General features: G+C 43.7%; 1 protein-coding gene, 1 long non-coding RNA gene and 1 pseudogene across 3 annotated transcripts in view; 1 reads left to right on the forward strand and 2 right to left on the reverse strand.

The window, feature by feature from the left end:
• The window catches only part of LOC148127460 (uncharacterized), a 115,365-nt gene that overhangs the window by 43,601 nt on the left and 49,612 nt on the right, over nt 1–22,152 (forward strand). The window lies entirely within an intron of this gene.
• LOC113444937 (myogenesis regulating glycosidase) overlaps nt 1–22,152 on the reverse strand; it is a 33,034-nt gene that overhangs the window by 7,558 nt on the left and 3,324 nt on the right. Inside the window, exon 1 of one of the 2 annotated variants that reach the window (XM_087927590.1) lies at nt 15,429–15,450. The exons of the other annotated variant lie outside the window; for it this stretch is intronic. The gene's annotated coding sequence lies outside the window, so the exon portion shown is untranslated. Of the gene's footprint in view, nt 1–15,428; nt 15,451–22,152 lie in introns of those variants that run through there. 2 annotated transcript variants of the gene reach the window in all.
• On the reverse strand, nt 7,750–15,578 carry LOC148127461 (uncharacterized; annotated as a pseudogene).

The raw sequence follows: 22,152 nt of genomic DNA on the forward strand, positions 1-22,152 counted from the left end.
GTGACAGGAAGGGCATCCGGCCATTAAAACACACAGCTAGCTGCATTCGGTTTAAGGGGTTAAGGAGTTAAGGATTAAAGGGTTGTTTGAATGAAGATGATGATCTAAGACCGTGATGGTGAACCTGTGGCACACAGAGTCCTTTGGGCGAGCCCCAGCCGAACTTACGTGCACTGCGCATGCGCGTGCCTCCCAGCTGATTTTAAGCTTGTTTGAGGCCATTTTCCCCCCCCCCCAGAGGCTGCAAAAGCCCTGTGCCTGCCTAAAATAACCTTAGAAATACCACAAGTGCTAAAGGGCCATTTTTTCGGGCCCCCGAACAGACTCAGCCTGGGAGGCACACGCATGCACAGTGCAGGCCGGGGGGGGGGTTGTTGCCTGCGCATGCACAGCGGGGCAGGGTGCATTGTATTGTGGGTGCCGCGCACGTGCTTTTGGCACACCCCAACAAAACGATTCGCCATCACTGATCTAAGACATCAAGCCACCTTCAGACCTGCGGGCTCTTGACTCTCCATCTGAGGGCTGGCGGACGGCCCAGGCTCCACCTCTCTCTGTCTCTGTCTCTCTGCCAGCTCAATTCCCTCTTCCCCCTCGGAGTTCTCGGGTTATCTTGAGGCTGACCCTGACTCCCACACCTCCTCCTCCTCCTCCTCCTCCTCCTCTGATTCATCTGCTGGTGAGGCCGGCGGTTGACCGGCCACAACAGGGGAACCCTCCCTGCAGGACCTCACAGCCAAATGCCACCAGGCAGAGAGCTCAGTTGTCTTTGCTAGACAACATGGAGGCTTTCTCCTGGCACGACGTGGCTTCTCGTCCTCTCACAGCTGCTAATTCGAGCAGCAGCGACAGCAGCTGTCAAGTTGAGGGTGCTAATTCCATTCCACTAAGGCTGAATATTTAACTTTTCCACTTGGCTGGTGTCCCTCTCCTTTGGCCAGACACCCAGCTGAGTCCAGAAATGGATTCTTGAGTCATCAAGTTCTTGAAACATGTGCCAACACTTCAGATAACTTCACCCTACGCCCTTTAACCAGCTCTGGAGAAAACTTTAAAAAGTTTGCCTTCATTCCTCTCGGTTGTAGGCATTCGTGGGAAGAAGGTATAACCTTATAGAACTGTGTTAGAAATATTGTACAGGCAGTCCTTGAGTTATGATCACGAATCGAGCCCCCAAAATTTATGTCGCTAAGTGAGTTTGTCCTACCATTGCATTTGTTAAGGGAACCACGTTTGTTAAGGGAACCATTGCATTTGTTAAGGGAACCATTGCATTTGTTAAATGAGCAACGCGGTTGTTAAGGGGAATCTAGTTTCCTCACTGACTTGGCTCGCGAGAAGGTCGCAAAAGGGGATTAGGTGACCCTGAGACCCTGCCACCGTCGTAAATGTGAGGTATGGTCAAGCAGCTGAATGTAGATCACGTGACTGTGGGGATGCGGCAACGGTCATTGGTGTGAAACGTGGTCCTAAAATAAGTCACTTCTTTCAGTGCCATTGGAACTCTGGTCGCTAAGTGAACCGTTTAAGTCGAGGACTCCCTGTATAGGATATCATAGGTTAACTAGTCCAGGCCTCCAACAAAATGACCGATTAGCAGCCTCTGAACTCCTTTAAACTTACAGCAAACAGAAGAATGAATTAAACACTCACTGATTTCAAATTGTAAACACATACAAGCAACCGCACAAAACTCAATTAACACAACGTAAACATAATTATGGGATGCGGTGGCTCAGGGGCTAAGACGCTGAGCTTGTCAATCAGAAAGGTCGGCAGTTCGGCGGTTCGAATCCCCAGCGCCGCAGAACGGAGTGAGCTCCCGTTCCTTGTTCCAGCAACTTCTGCCACCCTAGCAGTTCGAAAGCACGTAAAAAGTGCAAGTAGAAAAACAGGCACCCCCTTTGGCGGGAAGGGAAGAGCGTTCTGTGTGCCTTCGGCGGTCAAACATGCCGGCCACATGACCACGGAGACGTCTTCGGACAGCGCTGGCTCTTCAGCTTTGTAACAGAGATGAGCACTACTCCCTAGAGCCGGAAAGGATATACATACTATACATACTATATACATATAGTATGTATATGCGAGGGGGACCTTTACCTTTTACCTCTACTATACCTGTAGACTAGCACGGATGTATGAGGGGAACCTTTACCTTAAACATAATTATAAAGCCCATATTTCAAACATAAAGACAGAGTCCACATCACCTGATTTAATCAACCCCTTGTCCGGGTCAACACGTACACACACATAAGTCCTTCAAGTGTCACCCTATTTTTATTTATTTATTTTTGTCAATTGCTTACAAGATAATAGGCATAAGTAAAAAACATAGTTATGAATACATGGATGCATATAAGAAAAATAAAAGAAACAATAGGACAGGGACGGTAGGCACGTTGTGGTGCGGTTATGCCCTAAAACCGGTACACACCCTCCCCTCAAAAGCACACTAAGGACTAGTCCCCCCTTGTGAGAATCAGGGAATACAGCTTATTGATCTATTAGATTCAGTAAGTCCGATGGGTGATAGCAGGCCCCAGAAAAGACATGAACCAATGTTTTCAGCTAGGATGGTTCCAAAATATATCAGAACTATTTGTCATCCTGCCGAGCCGTTGCTAACTGTGAAAACGTATCTTTGCAAAGTGTGCACTTGAACGGATAAGTTTCAAACAGGAAGAATGAAACGGTTGGAGATGAGGAACTGAAAGTAATGTACATGGTGTTTACAGAAAGTGAGCGTTAGCGAAGTTGTGAAGTGTATATGTGGTTAGAAGAAAGGATAGATCAGCTTGGAGCTGTTTGATTTATGGCAGTCCTTGCAGGATCTGCTATATGTCATTGGGCCCCATTGCAATGGCTTATTAATGTAAGTGTATTACTGCAATTATATCTTTTATATCTATTCATTTCTTAGGTTCCAAATTATTAGAAACAATAAACCTCTGATCTTAAAGTAAGAATTTTGGTTTGTGTTGCTGTCTGTTTCCCATTGGTATTTTTTTTTTTTTTAATGATACCTATAAATCAGCCCTTTTAAACTCCATTTTACGTGGCAGCTATCTCCCGTAGTCAAACCTCTTTGCTTTTTGGAATAGATACATCTCCTTTCCACACAGCTGTCCGGATATCGTTTTGATTTGTGTGCAACCCTGACTCGAGTTGGAGCTGTTGTGGTTCGCTGGCAGCCTGTGCAGACGGCAGCAAAATCGGACAGTGGGGAGGAACAGGGGCCAGTCCGGGGATCTGGGGAGAACTCGGACAAGGGATCTGTGTCCGACACAGAGATGGGGCCAGGACCAACTGGGAGTTATGTGCCGACTCCCGAGCCTTCAGAATCTGACATCAGCGAGGCAGAGGAACAGAGGGAGCCTGTTCCCTGTTTGCGCTTGCGCAGAGCTGCCAGAAGGCAAGAGCAGTTAAGACAAAAGGGGCAACTCGGGAATAAGGCTTGGAGGTGATTGGCCCTCCCATAAAACATGATGAAGGAGCAAAGGGACAGGAATCTTTGCAGGAAGCAACTTTGTTCGTACTGATCGGTTTGAAACCTGAAGCTCTGGGTTGAATTTGTATTCCGTTTTAGCCTCGTATAACTGATTGAACATTTAGTCGTTGGCAGCATTTCAAGGAAGATAAAGGTGCATGCTTATCAGGCTTATCCCGAAGGATTTCGGCAGACATCCATGGGACTATTTACAAACTGTGTGAGACTCATTATGGGCTGTGAATGACGATAATTCACAGCCAGCGAAGTAAAATAAAAAGAGTTTTGGATTTTATATGCGTTTGTTGGTGTCTCAGGAAGCCTTGGTCAGAACAGGAGCTCCAAATGATTCTTCTGTGGTGTTCTGGTTGGGGACGGCTGAGGTCTCAGAGAGCGAGGACTCAGATAAGGGGCCTGCATGTGATGCAGGGATGGGGCCAGGACCATCAGGGAGTGGGGTGCTGCCTTCGGAGATGGTGGAGGTTGGCAGCAATGATGAAGAGGCCCCCGAGGAGCCTGTGCCCAGTACGCATGCGCACAGGGCTGCTCAAAGGAAAGAGAAGCTGCAGCAGCCTGGGCGACTCAGGAGTAAGGCTTCAAGGTAATGGCCCCTCCCTTAAGAGATAAAAGCTGAGAAACTGGAGTTCTTTGCAGGAAGCAAAGAAGTTTTTGCACTCAAGCTTCAAGGACATTCAGAATATCTTGGTTGGTGTTTGGAGACTCTTTGTGTTTGAAATATTTCTTGGTAACTTTATCTAGTGTTCTTGGCAGCCTTGCACAACTTTAGCAAGGCTCGTTCTTACCAGAGACAATTAGTTTGAAACAGCCTTTTCAACGGGAAGGAATGGAATTCGTAAAGAATCATTGAAAGGTTTTGCTGTTACCTGTTTCGTGTTTGTTTCCTTGGAACAAGGTTTGGGTCAGAACATGAGGTTACCTTGGCTAGAATGTGGGTGATGCAGTCTTCTGAAAAAACTCAGTTTGTTTACGGGTAATCCTTGTCTTACAATCATTTGTTTAGTTACTGCAGCTACGTCGACATTGGCAAAAGTATCTTTGCAATCTGCCCTCACGCTTACAACTGTCAGGCTCACCTACTCAGAACATTTGGACACTGGCATGTACTTATGTCAGTTGCAGTGTCCCTTAGTGGGTCATGGGATCACCATTTGTGATCTTTCCCAGTTGGCTTCCAACAAGCAAAGTCCATGGGGGAAGCCAAATTCACTTAACGACCGTGTGATTCGCTTCAGAACCCTGGAAGAAACGGTCGTAAAATTGGGCGCAGCTCGTTTAATAACTGCCTTGCTTGGCAATCGGAATCCTGAACATTTTATTGTTCTATCTTGTTGTAAATCACTGAATTAGGTGGCCAAAGAATTTAATTAATAACAATAACAATAATGATAATGATTTCAACCACTTTGCCTATATTATAGATCCGTCTTCCCAGTCTAATTTTAAGATGGGTGGACTTTGCTGGCTGGGGAATCCTGGGAGTTGAAGTCCACCCTTCTTTAAATGTTGGGGAATTCTGGGAATTGAAATCCACTCATCTTAAAACATGCTGGCTGGGGGATTCTGGGAATTGAAGTCCATCCTGAGTTGCTGAGATTTTGAAACACTGCTTTAGGTTAAATCCATCCGATGAAGACAAACGCAGAATAATTTTTCACAAGTCCTGCCAATATGGATTAAATAAAGCAGCTTAACTTTTGGGCTGCTTCCAAGGAATTACGACAGCATTAGAAGATATCAACCACCACAAAAAGGACAGATTTTTTTGCCAACTAAATGATTGGAAGCCAAAATCCTATTAACACAGGCCTGGACTGATGGTGAAGAAAAGCACAGGGTGATTATACTAAAGGAGTCACCTCTGAAAAGCTTCAATTAACAGCGATCTCCTCAATTAGTAGAATAATAGAATAGCAGAGTTGGAAAGGACCTCAGAGATGTTGAGACTCTAGAAAAAGTGCAGAGAAGAGCAACCAGGATGATGAGGGGACTGGAGGCTAAAACATACGACGGACGGTTGCAGGAACTGGGCCTGGCTAGTCTAGGGAAGAAAAGGACCAGGGGAGACAGGATAGCGGTCTTCCAATAGTTGAGGGGCTGCCATAGAGAGGAGGAGGAAGGGATCCAGCTATTGTCCAAGGCACCCAAAGGCCAGACAAGGAATAATGGATGGAAACTGAACAAGGAGAGATTTAACCTAGAAATAAGGAGAAGTTTTTCTGACAGTGAAAATAATCCACCCATGGAACAGAAGTTGCCCTCGGAAGTTGTGGGAGCTTCATCCCTGGAGGCTTTCAAGAAGAGATTGGACTGCCATTTGTCAGAAATGGTATAGGGTCTTCCGCTTGGTGGGGGGTTGGACTAGATGACCTATAAGGTCCCTTCCAACTCTGATTATCTGTTATCTAAGGTCTTCTAGTCCAACCCCCTGCTCAGGCAGGAAACATAGGATAGGATAGGATAGGACAGGACAGGAATAGGAATAGGAATAGAATTAGAGTAGAGTAGAGTAGAGTAGAGTAGGGTAGGGTAGGGTAGGGTAGGATAGCATAGGATAGGATAGGATAGAATAGGATAGGATAGGATAGGATAGGACAGGAATAGGAATAGGAATAGAGTAGGATAGGATAGAATAGAATAGAATAGAATAGGATAGGATAGGATAGGATAGGATAGGATAGGATAGGATAGGATAGGATAGGAATAGGAATAGGAATAGAGTAGGATAGGATAGGATAGGATAGGATAGGATAGGATAGGACAGGATAGAATAGAATAGAATAGAATAGGGGTTAGGAGTAGAGTGGAGTGGAATGGAGTACAATATAGGAATAAGAATGGAATGGAATGGAATGGAATGGAATGGAATAGAATAGAATAGAATAGAACAGAACAGAATAGAATAGAATAGAATAAGATTCCAGAAAATATTCAAAATGTTTCTCTCCCAAATTACAAATTTTCTAGCCCAAACCCTAGCCACTATAGAAAACCCCAGCCACAGAATCATCAGAGCAGCCACAGAGCACCACCCCACTCCCAGATGGTCCTGGCCCCATTCCTGCCTCCGATGCAGGACCCTCGTCCAAGTCCTCGCCAGGCTCCCGGACTGGTTCCCTTTCGTCCTCGCTATCAGAGACCTCTGCCGTCCGCACCTGCTGCTGGTGAACCACGACACTGATCCATTTCTTCTGCAGCCAGCAAGGCTGGCAAGACTTTCCTGAAGGCCTCTGTAGCTGGTAACAAAGCTCAGGATCGATCCAGAGCTGTCTTATCGGCTGCAGAGGCCTTCAGGGAAGTCTTGCCAGCCGCAGAAGAAGTTTCTGAAGGCTTCCGACAGCGAAAAGGAGGCCGGGAGCGACGTGCACAAGTGAGCTTAGTCCGTGGATGACATCCCCCGAAAATAAGACCTGGTGCCTTTTTTTGGTGGCAAAAAACCCCCTATAAGACAGGGTCTTATTTTCGGGGTCATTCAGTCCATTTTAAAATCATTGTGACTTTTTATCTTTTGGGACCCATTTTGAACATTTAGGACGAAGGGGGGAATTCCTTCCAGAAAACATTAATGGTTGCTGATGACATCAAGTTGTTTAGCTCGGCGTTTCTCACCCTTTGCAATTTTAAGATAGGTGGACTTCAACTCCCAGAATTTCCCAGCCAGCTGTGGGTTCTCGACTCACAACCAGAATTGTAGCCCAGGATTACAGTCATTATTAAGTCGTGGCGGTCATTAAGCAGGTCACCGTGGGAGCATGCCCGATTTCACGAACTGTTTGAGGATGGTCATTGAGCCAATGCTGTGGTCATTAAATGAGTCCAGTTTCCCAAATGGGTGGGTTTTTTTTTTTGCCAGAAATGGGATGCACAATGGACTAGAAGCACAGAAATTTTCCAGCATTATTGAACTGCGTCCGATTGTGTCACAGAGCGAAACAAAAGCTACAAGGGAGGGCAGATGAAATTCCAGCTTTCAAAGAAAAGGGTGCCAAGCCCAGGAAAACCCTCGCGAGGCAGGGAATAAACCACGTACGAGTCACACACACACACACACACAAAAAAAGCATTGAAACTACACATTCTTGCAAGCAAATTCATTTGGGGGTTTAAGGAAAAAGCTGCATTCCCCATTTAGGCTTCCTTGGCATAGCGGCGGCTCTCCTGCACGCCCAACGAGCTGAAAAATCTTATTTTTAAAAAGGAGCACATCTTGGAAGGGAAGGCAGCCGAGGACAAGGGCTCTTTCAGCCGCCCTTGGCACTTCCCGCTTGCAGGGAAGACGCCAAACATTCATTGGGACCTCTGCATCGGACGAGAGTTTCGAACAGAGGGAGATATGAGAGGGAGGGAGAGGGAGGGATGTGCATATGCGTGCAGGTATATAGATAAATAGGTGATGTGTAAATATGTAGATAGATTAAAGATAGATAGTTGATAGGAGACAGGTAGATATATATTTATACAGAGACAGAGAGAGAGAGAGGGAGAGAGACAGATGAAAGGAAGGAAGGTATGGTAGGTAAATAGGTAGGAAGATGATAGATAGATAGATAGATAGATAGATAGATAGATAGATAGATAGATAGATAGATAGATAGACAGACAGACAGACAGACAGACAGATAGATAGATAGATAGATAGATAGATAGATAGATAGATAGATAGATAGATAGATAGATAGATAGATAGACAGACAGACAGACAGACAGACAGATTAATAGAGATAGAGATATTTAGATAGATAGTCAGATAGATAGAGATAGATAGATAGATAGATAGATAGATAGATAGATAGACAGACAGACAGACAGACAGACAGACAGACAGATGGTAGATACTGTAGATAGATAGATAGATGATAGATAGATAGATAGATAGATAGATAGATAGATAGATAGACAGACAGACAGACAGATGGTAGATACTGTAGATAGATGGTAGATAGATAGATAGATAGATGATAGATTGATAGATAGCTAGATGATAGATAGATAAATATAAGTGTAGAGAGAGAGATGATAGGTAGGTAGGTAGAAGATATAGATAGATAGATAGATAGATAGATAGATAGATAGATAGACAGACAGACAGACAGACAGACAGACAGACAGATGGTATTTCTACATGATAGACAGACAGACACATAGGCAGGCAGATGAGAAGTAGATGGGTAAGTAAGTATAGGTAGGTTGGTAGGTAGGTAGATAGAGATAGACAGACAGACACATAGGCAGACAGACACATAGGCAGATAGGCAGATGAGATAGTTAGACAGATAGACAGACAGACAGACAGACAGAGACAGACAGGCAGGCAGGCTGGCAGGCAGATGAGGTAGACAGTGAGACCATTAGACGGATGGACGGATGGTATTTATACATGAGACAGACAGACACATAGGCAGGCAGATGAGAGGTAGGTAGGTAAGTAGGTATAGGTAGATAGATAAACAGACAGATAGATAAATAGATGGCTGATAAATAGACAGCCAGCCAGATAGACCTATAGACATACTGTATAGGCAGGTAGGTGAGATAGGTAGGTAGGTGGGGAAAGACAGAGAGTAAGATGGATGATAAGACAGACGACAAAGAGATAGAAGATAAAGGTCGATAGAGAACAGCATGTCTGAATGTGAACATGGAACTCAAAACCAGGCAGCTCTCACTGTGTGGCCTGGGAAACCCAGCCGAGACAGAGTCAAGCCATAACCAGACTTTGGACCCAGGTACCTGCAGGGCCCCCCCCCCCACCCCAATTTCCTCCCATGGAAGCCACTGATTCCAACCCCCCCCCCCGCCATCCACCTCCTTCAACTTCCCCGTAGAAAGCCTGCTGAGGTCAGCTATGAACACTCGGTTGCTTCCCGCGTCTTCGGGAGGCCTTTGTGAAACCCATTTGCGACAAAGATGATGCTTGTTTTATCTTTCCTCCCACCAAAAAAAAAAAACGTGGGCGAAAGCCGGTTTGAGCGCGATGTGTGACGGCTGAGCATGTGCTCGGAATGAGTCAGCTGGAAAATATCTTGCAAAAAGAAAACAACAAAAAGTTGAAAAAAAAGTCGAGAGCCGAGTCAGGAATCGCATGCGGGGGGCACTCCGTGAACTTATCGTAATTCATTTTGGGGGTTGGGCTAGATGACCTACAAGGTCCCTTCCAACTCTGATGATCTGTGTTATCTGTGAAGGGACTGTTCGAAGTTACGACGACCCTGAAGAAAGGGGACTTCAGACCGTTTTTCACACTTTACGACCGTGCTCAGTCGCGTGATCAAAATTCAGATGCTTGGCAACTAGTATGGACATACGACGGTTGCAAGTATTCCAAGGATCACATTTTTCCCCTTTCGTTAAGCCAGGGAAGCCAGATTCACTTAACAACCGTGGGAAGAGAGGTCGTAAAATGGGGCAAAACTGTCTCGCTCAGCAACAGAAATTTTGGACTCCTCTTGCCAAAATTGGCTGAACTGCAGCCAATTTTTAATCGACACCGAGTTTTCGTTTTAAAATTCACATTTTCATTGATTGAAGCGGCAAATCCTGACTTCGAAGAAATAAACCGGAGATGTAACAATTCCCAGCGCTCACCTTGCTGCCCACCCAAAACAGGAGAAAAATTAAAAGATGGAGACAGCAGGGGGGAATGTAAGGGTCAGAAAATCAAGACGCTGGACATGGGCGTGCTTAACAGAAGAACAGAAAATGGAAGGGTTCTGTGAGGTCTTCTAGTCCAACCCCCTCTCAAACAGGAGGCCTTATACCCTTATACCCTTATCTATGTATATATAAAAGCAAAATGCCACTCAAACATCATCACAAAAAATCTCCAGAACTGTAAAGCCTACAAACTTCAAATTTGGCACGTATCTTGGGTGGACTTCAACACCCAGAATCCCCCGACCTTGTTTAATTGAAGGTGGGTGGACTTCAACTCCCAGAATTCCCCAGCCAGTTGGGTGAGGAATTCTGGGAATTGAAGTCCACCCATTTTCAAGTGGGTAACTTTGCAAAACATTACAGAAAGAATTCCCTCTCTCCTCCCAGATGGAACAAAAGTCCCTTGTAAATCTTTATTGCGGGGCCGGAATGCATGGAGGACAAACAGAAAGGTGACCTCTGCACAACTCAACACCCCCTTTGCTGTTTGCACAGAAAGCAAAGCAAACGCAGGAAATCACCTTTGTTCCACAGTGCAAACACACCAAATGTGTGTGTGTGTGTGTGTGTGTGTGTGTGTGTACATATAAGAATATATATTTTTTTTAATTGGCTTTTTTCCTCCCTGTGACTTCACTGTTTCCTTTAGAACCCTTGTTCGTTTGTTTATTTTTTATTAAATTTGTTTGCTGCCCACAAAAGTGACTCTTACGGGATGTTCCAATAATTCTGAAAAAAGGGGAAGCGGCACCTTCTGGAAATGGATTAATCGTGATGTGTTACCTAGTTGGGTCATGAAACGTCTGCAAGAAAACAACCAAGCTCAGAGAGCACCAAGGACACCACGGTTCATCTCCTCCTCCCTGCAACCCCCTCTTCCTTCTAGCCCTGATGTGGTTACCTACTTGGGTCATGAAACGTCTACAACAAAACAACCAAGCTCAGAGAGCACCAAGGACACTACGGTTCTCCTCCTCCTCCTCCTCCTCCTCCTCTGTAAACCCTCCACTCTCATAGCACTGCTGCTGTTATTTCGTTTGGTAAAGAAACGTCTGGAAAAAAAATCACCAAGCTCAGAAAACACCCACAGGCACTCATTTATATAGTACTGATGAGGTTGCCTAGTTTGGTAATGAAATGTCTACAAGAAAACCACCAATTGATTATGCGATAAGTTAATTGCCTATTAAGAGTTGATTTGCTACTTGTCTTCTTCCATGATAATTTTATGACTTTTTAGTCCAGTCTACAGCTTTGGAAATTCCCAGTGGTCATGTTTTGACCGAGGCTTGTTGAGACAGTAACAATCATACGCTGTTCCCCGAAACCTTTTGTTTTTATTTGCAACTGCTGTGAATTATAGGCATTCCCAGCCTGTAATGAGTCCCAAACAGTTTGTGAATAGTCCAACAGAAGTTCTGCCACAATCCTTTGGGATAAGGCTGATAAGCACCCACCTTCATCTCCCTGGAAATGCTGCCAACGACTAAATTGCCCATTAGCTGTACAAGGCCAAATGGAGCACAACGTCCCGAGTTTAAACCGACCAGAACGAACAAAGTTGCTTCCTGCAAAGGCTCCTGTCCCTTTGCTCCTCCTTTATGTCTTATGGAAGGGACCAATCATCTCCAAGCCTTACTCCCGAGTCGCCCCTTTTGTCTTAACTGCTTTTGCCTTCCGGCAGCTCTGTGCAAGCGCACACTGGGAACAGGCTCCCTCTGTTCCTCTGCCTCACTGATGTCAGATTCTGGAGGCTCTGGAGTCGGCACATAACTCTCAGATGGCCCTGGCCCCATCTCTGTGTCGGACGGAGATCCCTCGTCCGAGTCCTCCCCAGACTCCAGGACTGGCCCCCGTTCCTCCCCACTATCCGATTCTGCTGCCAGCTCTGCAAGCTGCTGACGGAACACAACATTCCTATCCAAATACCCATTTTTAAAATCATGTTTACTGAGGGCCTCCAAACCCCAAATATTTGTTTATTCAAATTTCCAGGCTGCTTGACTCCTTGACAACTCCGGAGGGGGATGGGCTTACAAACAAAACATTTCTTTAAAAAATGCAAATAAAAAGAGTCACGCAGCCAACCAGAAGAGCCAAGGTCCAATCTTAAAGGAAACAAAAGTAATTAGAATAGGAGAATAAAGTTTGACCCTGCTCAGTTTTTTTCCAGACCAGCCACGGTCAACTAGATGCTGTGGGATTAGTCTGGCACATTATTCCCAGTTATTTTGCAGCGTTGGTGTCACCAATATTTAACTCAGTTTAACCCATTCGTGGTCTTTGCTTTTTTTTCTAAGCACTTTGGATGTTAATGAATTGCTAAATGGACTGTCCAGTCCAAGGAAATTCAGAAAGCCTCATATGTTTATTTTACTTATTACAACAGAGGGCATATAGATAATCCTTGACTAATGACCCCAATTGAGCATAAAATTTCCGATGCTGAGCGAGACAGTTCTTAGGGTTTTGCCCCATTTTAGTGACCTTTCTTGCCACCGTTGTTAGGCGAATCACTGCCTTCAAGTTGGTCGTTAATTGAATCTGACTTCCCCGTTGACTTGGCTTGTCAGAAGGCCTCAAAAAATGGGATCACACGACCCCAGGACACAGGGACGGTCATAACTACGAGTCAGTTGGCAAGCATTTTTGATCACGTGATCCTGGAAATGCCACAATGGTCGTTAAGTGTGAAAAACGATAATTAGCCCTTTTTTTCAGTACTGTTGTAACTCTGAACAGTCAATCAACGAAGGGTTGTAGAATGAGATGTCAACTAAAAAATACTTCTTTGGTCTTTTTAGTTGCCAGCAGAAAGGGAGTTTGGAAAGTAGTGCATTCCTTAAATGCTTCAGATAATTGCTAGGCAGCTGAAGCTGTTGGCGTGCAAGATTATTACTTGGAGAGCATGATTGATGACTCTTGGCTATGGAAGTGTCCCATTGGAGAATATACAGTACATCCAGGGGGTGGGAGGGAAGACCAGGGCCAAGGGGGAAATGAAAGATGTGTTTTAGTGTCGGCTGAACCCAGGTAACGCCGACATGTCAATTCCTAATAAATCATTTTTTTTTTTTACTCTGAGAGATGCGGCTAGAGACTTATGATTTGAATGGGGGTGAATGTCGGAGCCCTGACACGAGAACTATCTGTACAGGTAATCCTCGACTTGCAATGGCACTGAAAAAGAGAGAGTTATGACCGTTTTTCAGACTTACGACCGTTGCAGCATCCCTCGGGTCACCAGAGCAAAATCCAGACATTTGGAAACTGGCTTGTATTTATTTTATTTTTTTATTTTTTTAAATAAAATTTTATTTGTATTCCTTTACATACATCTGTCAGGATTCCGGCAGTTACTCCAATTAAATCATTAAACATTTTGTATACATGTTTTATAGTTACAACATCCTTGGGTGAACCATTTGGTTCCAGGTCATTTAACATTTCAATAACAAACATGACCCTAATTTCATATTCCTATTATCCATTTTCTTATCTAATTTAATATTATTACACGTACCAGCTTTTGTTATTCAATATTCTCATATATTGCTTTGTATCATTCTCTATTCTTTTTAATATCATTTTTTTGTATTATACATATTTTCTCAATAGTCATATTTGCAGAGTTTAACAAATTATATCATTCAGGTAATCATTCATATATTCATCTTAGGTTGTATTATCTAATATTTATCCCCTTTTAATGTTAGTTGTGCCACTGTTATATTTTTAACACAAGTCCCTCTCTAATCCACTTGCAGTACATAGGTCCTATTTTCCATCTTATATTCATTTAACAGGGTATACATTCTAATATATACATACATACAAACATACATACATTAATATATCTTATACATATATCTATATTTTCCTCCTCAGATTCCACATGACTTTCCTCCATAATATATTAATTTTACATATATTCCATTAGTAATTACATATCTTAATAGTAGTCTTATAATAAAAAACTTAATTCTATATGTATTCCAATTAAAATATTCAGCCTTGTATTTCTTCTGGTTAACAATTTACATATCCTTAACCAGGGGTGGGATTCTACCGGTTTGGATTTGTTCTATAGAACCAGTTGTTGGGATTCTGTGCAGTTCGGAGAACGGCAAATCGCGCCACTGGCTGGCCCCTCCCCGCCCACACACTCTTACCTGGCATACGCGCCATCAAACTTGCCTGCGTTTGGTAAGTTGCTATTTTTCCTCCCCCCCCCGACCATCAGCTGTTCCAACAATCAGCTGTGATATTTAGATTAGCTAGAAAGCAGGAAACGGTTGGATTTCTTGCTTTCTAGCTAACCTAAAAGCAGAGCTGAACCTTCCTTAGGACCGAAGCTTCTATTTTTCAGTGCAGACTCAGGTAGCCGATGGCAGATAGATAGATCTCTGAGTGAATCTGTGATTCTGTGAGCAACTCATCCTGCCTGCCTGCTTTGCCTGATTTTGGGTAAAAGTTGCTCTTTTTTGAAATAAAAAAATTCAATATTTACACACATGGTGTGTTGTGAGTTAATTTTGTGAGTTTGTTGCAAGCGAATTTTATGTGAGAGACTCAGGTAGCAGATTGCAAAAAGGTAGATCTCTGAGTGAATCTGTGATTCTGTGTGCAACTCAGTCTGCCTGCCTGCTTTGCCTGATTTTGAGTAAAAGTTGCTCTTTTTTGAAATAAAAAAAATCAATATTTACATATTTATAATATTTACGTACAAGCCACGCCCAGCCAGTCACATGACCACCAACCCATGCCCAGTCAGCAAGCCACGTCCACCCAATCACATGACCAAGCCACACCCACATAATTTATATGGGCCACGCCCACAGAACCTAAGAAATCTGAATCCCACTTGGGTCTTTAATAATCAATCTTGATTTCCCATTTTTCATTTTATCAAAATTAATCACTATATATCTTAACTCCCACAACACCCCTTCATGTGGACTCTCTCTCCTTCCTCTCTTTAACCCTCATCTCTTGCTCGCCTTTCAATATTTATTCATCTCTTCTTACTTTGCCTCCCATTGTCTATTATTTTTTTGACCTTCTGACCAGCAAAGCCAATGGGGAAGCCAGATTAACAACTGTCTGGCTAATTCACTTAACAACGGTGGCAAGGAAGATCGTAAAATGAGTCAAAATTCACTTAAAACCAAAACCATGAGCCAAAATTCACTTAAAACCAAAACCATGAGTCAAAATTCACTTAAAACCAAACCTCTTGGTTTTGCAAGAGGCATTTGGGGCTCACCTGTGGTCGTAGCTTGAGGACGATTTGTGAGCAGAATGCCCCTGTCTCACTTCCATCGCTGAGCTGCTGTTTTTTCCCAACTCCACTTTCTTTCTGCTCGGCCCCTTCAAAGCCCCTCCGCCTCATCTTCCAAGGCGAGAGCGGTCCCATCTGCCGAGTGTTTAAAACACTCCGTTTAAAAATAAGGCTGCGCTTGACAGAGACAAATGGCATCTCCTTTTTCCCTGGCAAGCGTGGGAGTGCCGAGTCTTGGCGAAGACCCCAGAAGGAGGAGGAAAAAAAAAACTTTTGCTGAATTACCTGGATGGGAAGTGTCAAGATCTGAGGCAAGTTCCCTTTTAGACTTTTAACAAATTAAGAGATCATCAGAGTTGGGAGGGACCTTGTAGGTCATCTAGTCCAACCCCCTGTCCAAGCGGGAGACCCTACACCATTTCTGACAAATAGCAGTCCAGCCTCTTCTTGAAAGTCTCCAGGGATGAAGCTCCCACAACTTCTGAGGGCAACTTCTGTTCCAGGGGTTGATTGTTCTCCCTGTCAGGAAATTTCTCCTTATTTCCAGGCACGTCAATCAAACAGAATTGGAAGGGACCTTGGAGGTCTTCTAGTCCAGCCCCCTGCTCAAGCAGGAGACCCTCTAGTACCATTTTAGACAAGTGGCTGTCCGGTTTCTTCTTTAAACCTCCAGTGTTGGAACACCCACAAAAGCTATTTCCTCCATAAGCAGGGGGTTGGACTAGAAGACCTCCAAGGTCCCTTCCAACTTTGATTCTCGTTTTCTGCTTCCTTCCAGCCTACCTAATGTGCAACAGGTAGAAAAATAAAAATAAAATAAAAGCCATATCTTTCTTTCTTCTTTCTTTCTTTCTTTCTTTCTTTCTTTCTTTCTTTCTTTCTTTCTTTCTTTCTTTCTTTCTTTCTTTCTTTCTTTCTTTCTTTCTTTCATTAGAACTTGTAGGTCTTTAGGGCTGGTTTATTTATTTATTTGGTGTGTCAATTGCTTACAAGATAATAGGTATAAGTAAAAAATAGTTATGAATACATGGATACATACAAGAAAAATAAAAGAAACAATAGGACAGGGACGGTAGGCACGTTGGTGCGCTTATGCACGCCCCCTACGGACCTCTTAGGAAAGGGGTGAGGTCAATAGTGGACAGTCTAAGGTTAAAGTTTTTGGGGTTTGGGGAAGAAACCACAGAGTCAGGTAGAGGATTCCAGACATTGACCACTCTGTGGCTGAAGTCGTATTTCCTGCAATCAAGTTTGGTGCGTTTAACCTTGAGTTTTTATCTGTTGTTTGCTCTTGTGTTGTTATGGTTGAAGCTGAAGTATTCATTGACAGGTAGGACATTGCAATGTATGATTTTATATACTATACTTAGATTGGACTGAAGGCGGCGTAGTTCTAGTTTTTCTAGGTCTAGAATTTCGAGTCTGGTGGCATAAGGTCTTCTGCAACGAGTAGAGGAGAACTCTTCTTGTGAAATATTTCTGGACTTTCTCAACTGTGTTAACATCAGGTACGGAATGTGAGTTCCAGACTGATGAGCTGTATTCGAGTATTGGTCTAGCAAAGGTTTTGTATGCTCTAATTGAGGGCAGGAAGTAATTACTGCATACTAAAATGTGAAATTGGAAGAATGGTAACCAACCACTGACGGACGAAACCACACCGGCTACCGTGATTTGCAATCATCTGACCCCTTTGTCCAAATTCTGAAAAAGAACAAATGAACGAGAAAGGACAATTTCGGAAGGAGAAAGAGGAGAAAACGTGTTCCAGCCTGGAAGAAGTTTAAAAAAAAACCCCAAAATCGCGGAGGTGGCCAGGAAAAGACGAGCAGGCGAGGTTTGATCAAATTAGCCAAGCCACGTCTGTTCACACCATGTGGGTTCTGCAGCTTTTGCAGGCTGGCTCCGTGAAGACACAATCGCAACCCACGCTGTGAAGCATCTTTGCGGGAACGGACCGCAGGCAGGGAAGCAAGCTGTGGTTTCAAGGTGTGATTTTTTTTTTCCAACCACACACAGCCACCTGTTTTGCTGCCTCGAAGGGTTTCCGGGTTCAGCTTTGAGGTAATGGAGGCTGTAAAGGAATGTGGGAATGGCCTTGGGGGGAAGAAAGGAAGAAAGGCTGCCTGGGAGACAATTAGAGAAGAGAGGCAGGAGCCCCCAGTAGCTCAACAGTCGGAGGAAGAAATTTAGGAAGGACTCAACCTAATGGATAGAATGCAATAGAGTTGGAAGGGACCTTGGAGGTCTTCTAGTCCAACCCCTTTCTTAAGCAGGAGACCCTATTCATTTCAGCGGCTGTCCTTAAAAATCTTCACTGTTGGAGCACCCACAACTTCTGGAAGAAGGCCCTTCTATTGATTAAAAGAATGACAGAGTTGGAAAGGGAGAAGGGATCGTTAAACAGGTCACCATAGCACCGCGCCTGATTTTGCCAGCTTGTTTGTGGCCGTCATTAAGTGGAAATACCAGAAGTGACGAAACGGACCCCTTTTTCGGCCTCCAAAGGCTGCAGAGGCTTCCCTCGAGCCACTAGGCCGAAAAAGCCCCCCCAAATCAGCTGGTAGGCACATACATGTGCAATGTAAATAAGGGGGCGGGGAGATTGCACACGCATATGCGGGGGCGCTGCATTGCATTCTGGGTGCTGACATGTGAGTGTGCGCATGTGAGCGCACAAGCAATTTTCGGCACAGGAGCTCAAAACGGTTAGCCATCGCTCTTCTACAGCATCATCTTGAGGGAAGGAGTTGAAACAGTTTATGTCCAGGATGTGAGGGGTGTGTAGATATTTTCACAGCCCTCTTTTTGACTCGTGCAGTATTATACAGGTCCTCGATGGTAGCCATTGTTTTTTCTGCAGTCCTAATTACTCTCACTGGTCTCTCTGTCTTGTTGGGTTGCAGAGCCAAACCAGACAGTTACAGAGGTGCAGGTGATAGACTTAAAAGCACGAATTGAACGTTGCACAGACCCTCCCAGTGCCCACCCCATTTTCTATTGGTTCTGATGAATCTCCAACCGACCGCCAGACCCCTCACATCCTGGACATAAATTGTTTCAACTTCCACAACCCTATAGAGCCCTGCACACCAGAACAACTAGACACAAGGACAATTTTTCCCCAAATGCCATCCCTCGGCTAAACAACTAATTCCCACAACCCTGTCAAACTACTTCGTAAGACTGTATCACTATTATTCTACTCATCCTTCCTATCACCTGTCTCTTCCCACTTACGACTATAACCGTGTTGCTTGCAGCTTCACAATTTATGTTGTTTTTGTTCCCTAGTGTGATTTGATTACTTATTAGTAACCTATGACCATCACTAAATGTTGTTGTATCTTATGATTCTTGATGAATGTATTTTATTTTTTCTTTTATGTACACTGAGAGCAGAGGCACCAAAGACAAATTCCTTGTGTGTCCAATCACACTTGGCCAATAAAGAATTCTGTTCTGTTCTGTTCTGTTCTGTTGTATTGTATTGTATTGTATTGTATTGTATTGTATTGTATTGTATTGTATTGTATTGTATTGTATTGTATTGTATTGTATTCTATTCTATTCTATTCTATTCTATTGTATTCTATTCTATTCTATTCTATTCTATTCCATTCCATTCCATGCCATTCCATTGCACTCCACTCCATTCTATTGTACTCTATTCTATTCTATTCTACTATTCTATTCTATTCTATTCTATTCTATTCTATTCTATTCTATTCTATTCTATTCTATTCCATTCCATTCCATTCCTCTCCTCTCCTCTCTTCTATTTTTCATTCCTCTGTTCTATTCTGTTGCATTCTCTTCTCTTCTCCTCTCCTGTTCTATTCTTTTGCATTGTCTACTCTACTCTACTCTACTCTACTCTACTCTACTCTACTCTACTCTACTCTACTCTAGTTCTTATTCTTTCTGTTTCATTCTCTTCTCTCTTCTCTTCTTTTGCATTCTCTTCTCTTTCTCTCCTCTCCTGTTCTGTTCTATTCTTTGCATTCACTCTACTCTACTCTACTCTACTCTACTCTACTCTACTCTACTCTACTCTACTCCTGTTCTGCTTTGCTCTATTCCTATTCAATTCTAATTCTAATCAGTCCTCGCTCTCTCTGACGACAGGATCCCACATGGAAGAGGACTTCTCCCCTCCCCCCCCCCCCCGAACCAGAGAGAGTAATTGCAGCCCGAAGACCAAAAGTGGCTTCTCATTTCGTTCCTGCCGCCCTACGACAATTACAGAGCTGGGAGGGAAACGCCAGGCAGGCAAGCAGGCAGATTAAAAGGCATCTCAGCCACCCAGCCCAGCTATTAAAACACATTACAGTCGTTGAGCCCTTGGGACGGCTAATTAGACCGAGACAAGAGTCTGAAGGGAACGGCAGGCCGTCCGCGCCCGTCTATTCCTTCCTGCTGGGCACGCTTCAAACGAGGCTGGCTGGGTCTACTTGGGAGGAGAATAATATAATAATATAATATAATATATGGGCAATAAGGGCGGGCATCTCAGAGTTGGTCCTGCCTCTGTCATCAGGAAGGCAGGCTGGTGCCATTCCTTAAGCGAGCCACATTCAGAGAGAGACATGTGGTAGGGTCAATCAGAATGCAGCTGAAAGGGACCTCGGAGATCTTCTAGTCCAGCCCACGGCTCAAGCAAAAAGGAGAACCTATAGCATTTGAGATCAGCGATGGTCTAGATTAGGCTCAACCCACGGAACAGAGGTTGCCTTCCGAAGTTGTGGGAGCTTCGTCCCTGGAGGCTTTCGAGAAGAGGCTGGGCTGCCATCTGTCAGAAATGGTATAGCAGGATCTCTGGCTTGGGTGGCGGGGTGGTGGTGGACTAGATGACCTACAAGGTCCTTTCCAACTCTGTTAATCTGTAATCGAATCTCTTCTTAAAAACATCCACCCACAACTTCTGGTGGCAAGCAGTTCCACTGGTTAATTGTTCCCACTAATAGGAAGTTTCTGCTCAATTCCAGGTTGCTTTTCTCCTCGATGAGTTTTCCACCTACAGTTTCTTGTTTTGCCCTCTGGTGCTTTGGAAAATATTATTTTATTGGATTATTATTGCTGCAACTTTTAGGCCTATTGACGTGGACTCAGGAGTTTTCCTTTTCTGGTTGTCAAAACAAGCCGGGAATTACAACCCTGTTGTCCAAATCTTCCCGCTGGACAGGTGCTCTTTTACCAACAGAAGGGAAGATTTTTGATGCTCAGGGTTGAACTGGGAAGTCCTTGGTGCCTTCTGAACTTGGATGCTTTCTGGAAGATGTTTCATGACCCAAACAAGGTAACATCGTCAGAAGAATGAAGAATAGGAATTGAACAAAATAGAATGAAGAATGAGAATAGAATAGAATAGGAATGAGAATAGAATAGAATAGAATAGAATAGAATAGAATAGAATAGAATAGAATAGAAGAATATTGAAGAATACGAATAGAACAGGATAGGATAGAACAGAAGAATGAAGAATAGGAATAGAACAGAATAGGAACAGAATAAGAGTAGAGTAGAGTAGAGTAGAATAGAATAGAATAGAAAATAGAATAGAAAATAGAATAGAAAATAGAATAGAATAGAAATATAGAATAGAATAGAAATATGGAATGGAATGGAATGGAATGGAATGGAATAGAATAGAATAGAATAGAATAGAATAGAATAGAATAGAATAGAATAGAATAGAAGAATGAAGAATAGGAATAGAATAGAACGAAGAACAGGAATAGAATAGAATAGGAACAGAATAAGAATAGAATAGAATAGAATCAAATAGAATAGAATAGAACAGAAAATAGAATAGAAATATAGAATAGAATAGAAATACGGAATAGAATAGAATAGAATAGAAAATAGAATAGAATAGAATAGAAATATAGACTAGACTAGACTAGACTAGACTAGACTAGAATAACAGAGTTGGAAGGGACCTTGGAGGTCTTCTAGTCCAACCCCCAGCATAGGCAGGAAACTGTACACCACTTCAGACAAATGATTGTCCAATCTCTTTAAAACTTCCAGTGTTGGAGCATTTCCAACTTCTGGAGGACACAGAAGGATGACAATTAATAACCACAATTCACAAACGCCAGCTGGCTGTCAAACGGCATAACCAGAAATCCCCGAGCCACGTTGACAACGAACAACACCAATTCAATTGGCATGAAACCCAAAAACCCGCCAGCTACGCGAATTCATCCAAGCCTGGCATTCGCCAACGGATCCACCAATCAACACATCAACGTATGAACCTATAAGTAACCAGACTGTCCAAACAACCAATCAGCCACAGAACCAACCACCTCCTTACCAGTTTGGATTTCACAACCATTCACGGGACCAACTGACCACAACACCACTCGAAACCCATATAAATGGAAGAAAAACAGAATAAGACACTTCACTCCAAGTCTCCCTGAAGACGTTACTTAGTTTGGTAACGAAACGTCCAGGAGCTAAACGGCAAACTCAGAGAATGAACAGCGGCCGAAAACACACATAACCGAGTGTGTCGCTGCATTCTGCATCCGCTGACGCTCCTGGATACTCTTCAAGGGCAGCCCCATGTAGAGCGCAATACAGTAGTCCAATCTGGAAGGAACCAGGGCAGTGGTGGGATTCAAATTTTTTTACTACCAGTTCTGTGGGCCTGGCTTAGTGGGCGTGGCTTGGTAGGCATGGCAGGGGAAGGATACCG

This window comes from Pseudonaja textilis, chromosome 2 (genome assembly GCF_049901715.1).
Source record: "Pseudonaja textilis isolate UNSWEBS1 chromosome 2, rPseTex1.2, whole genome shotgun sequence".
Taxonomy (NCBI): Eukaryota; Metazoa; Chordata; class Lepidosauria; order Squamata; family Elapidae; genus Pseudonaja; species Pseudonaja textilis.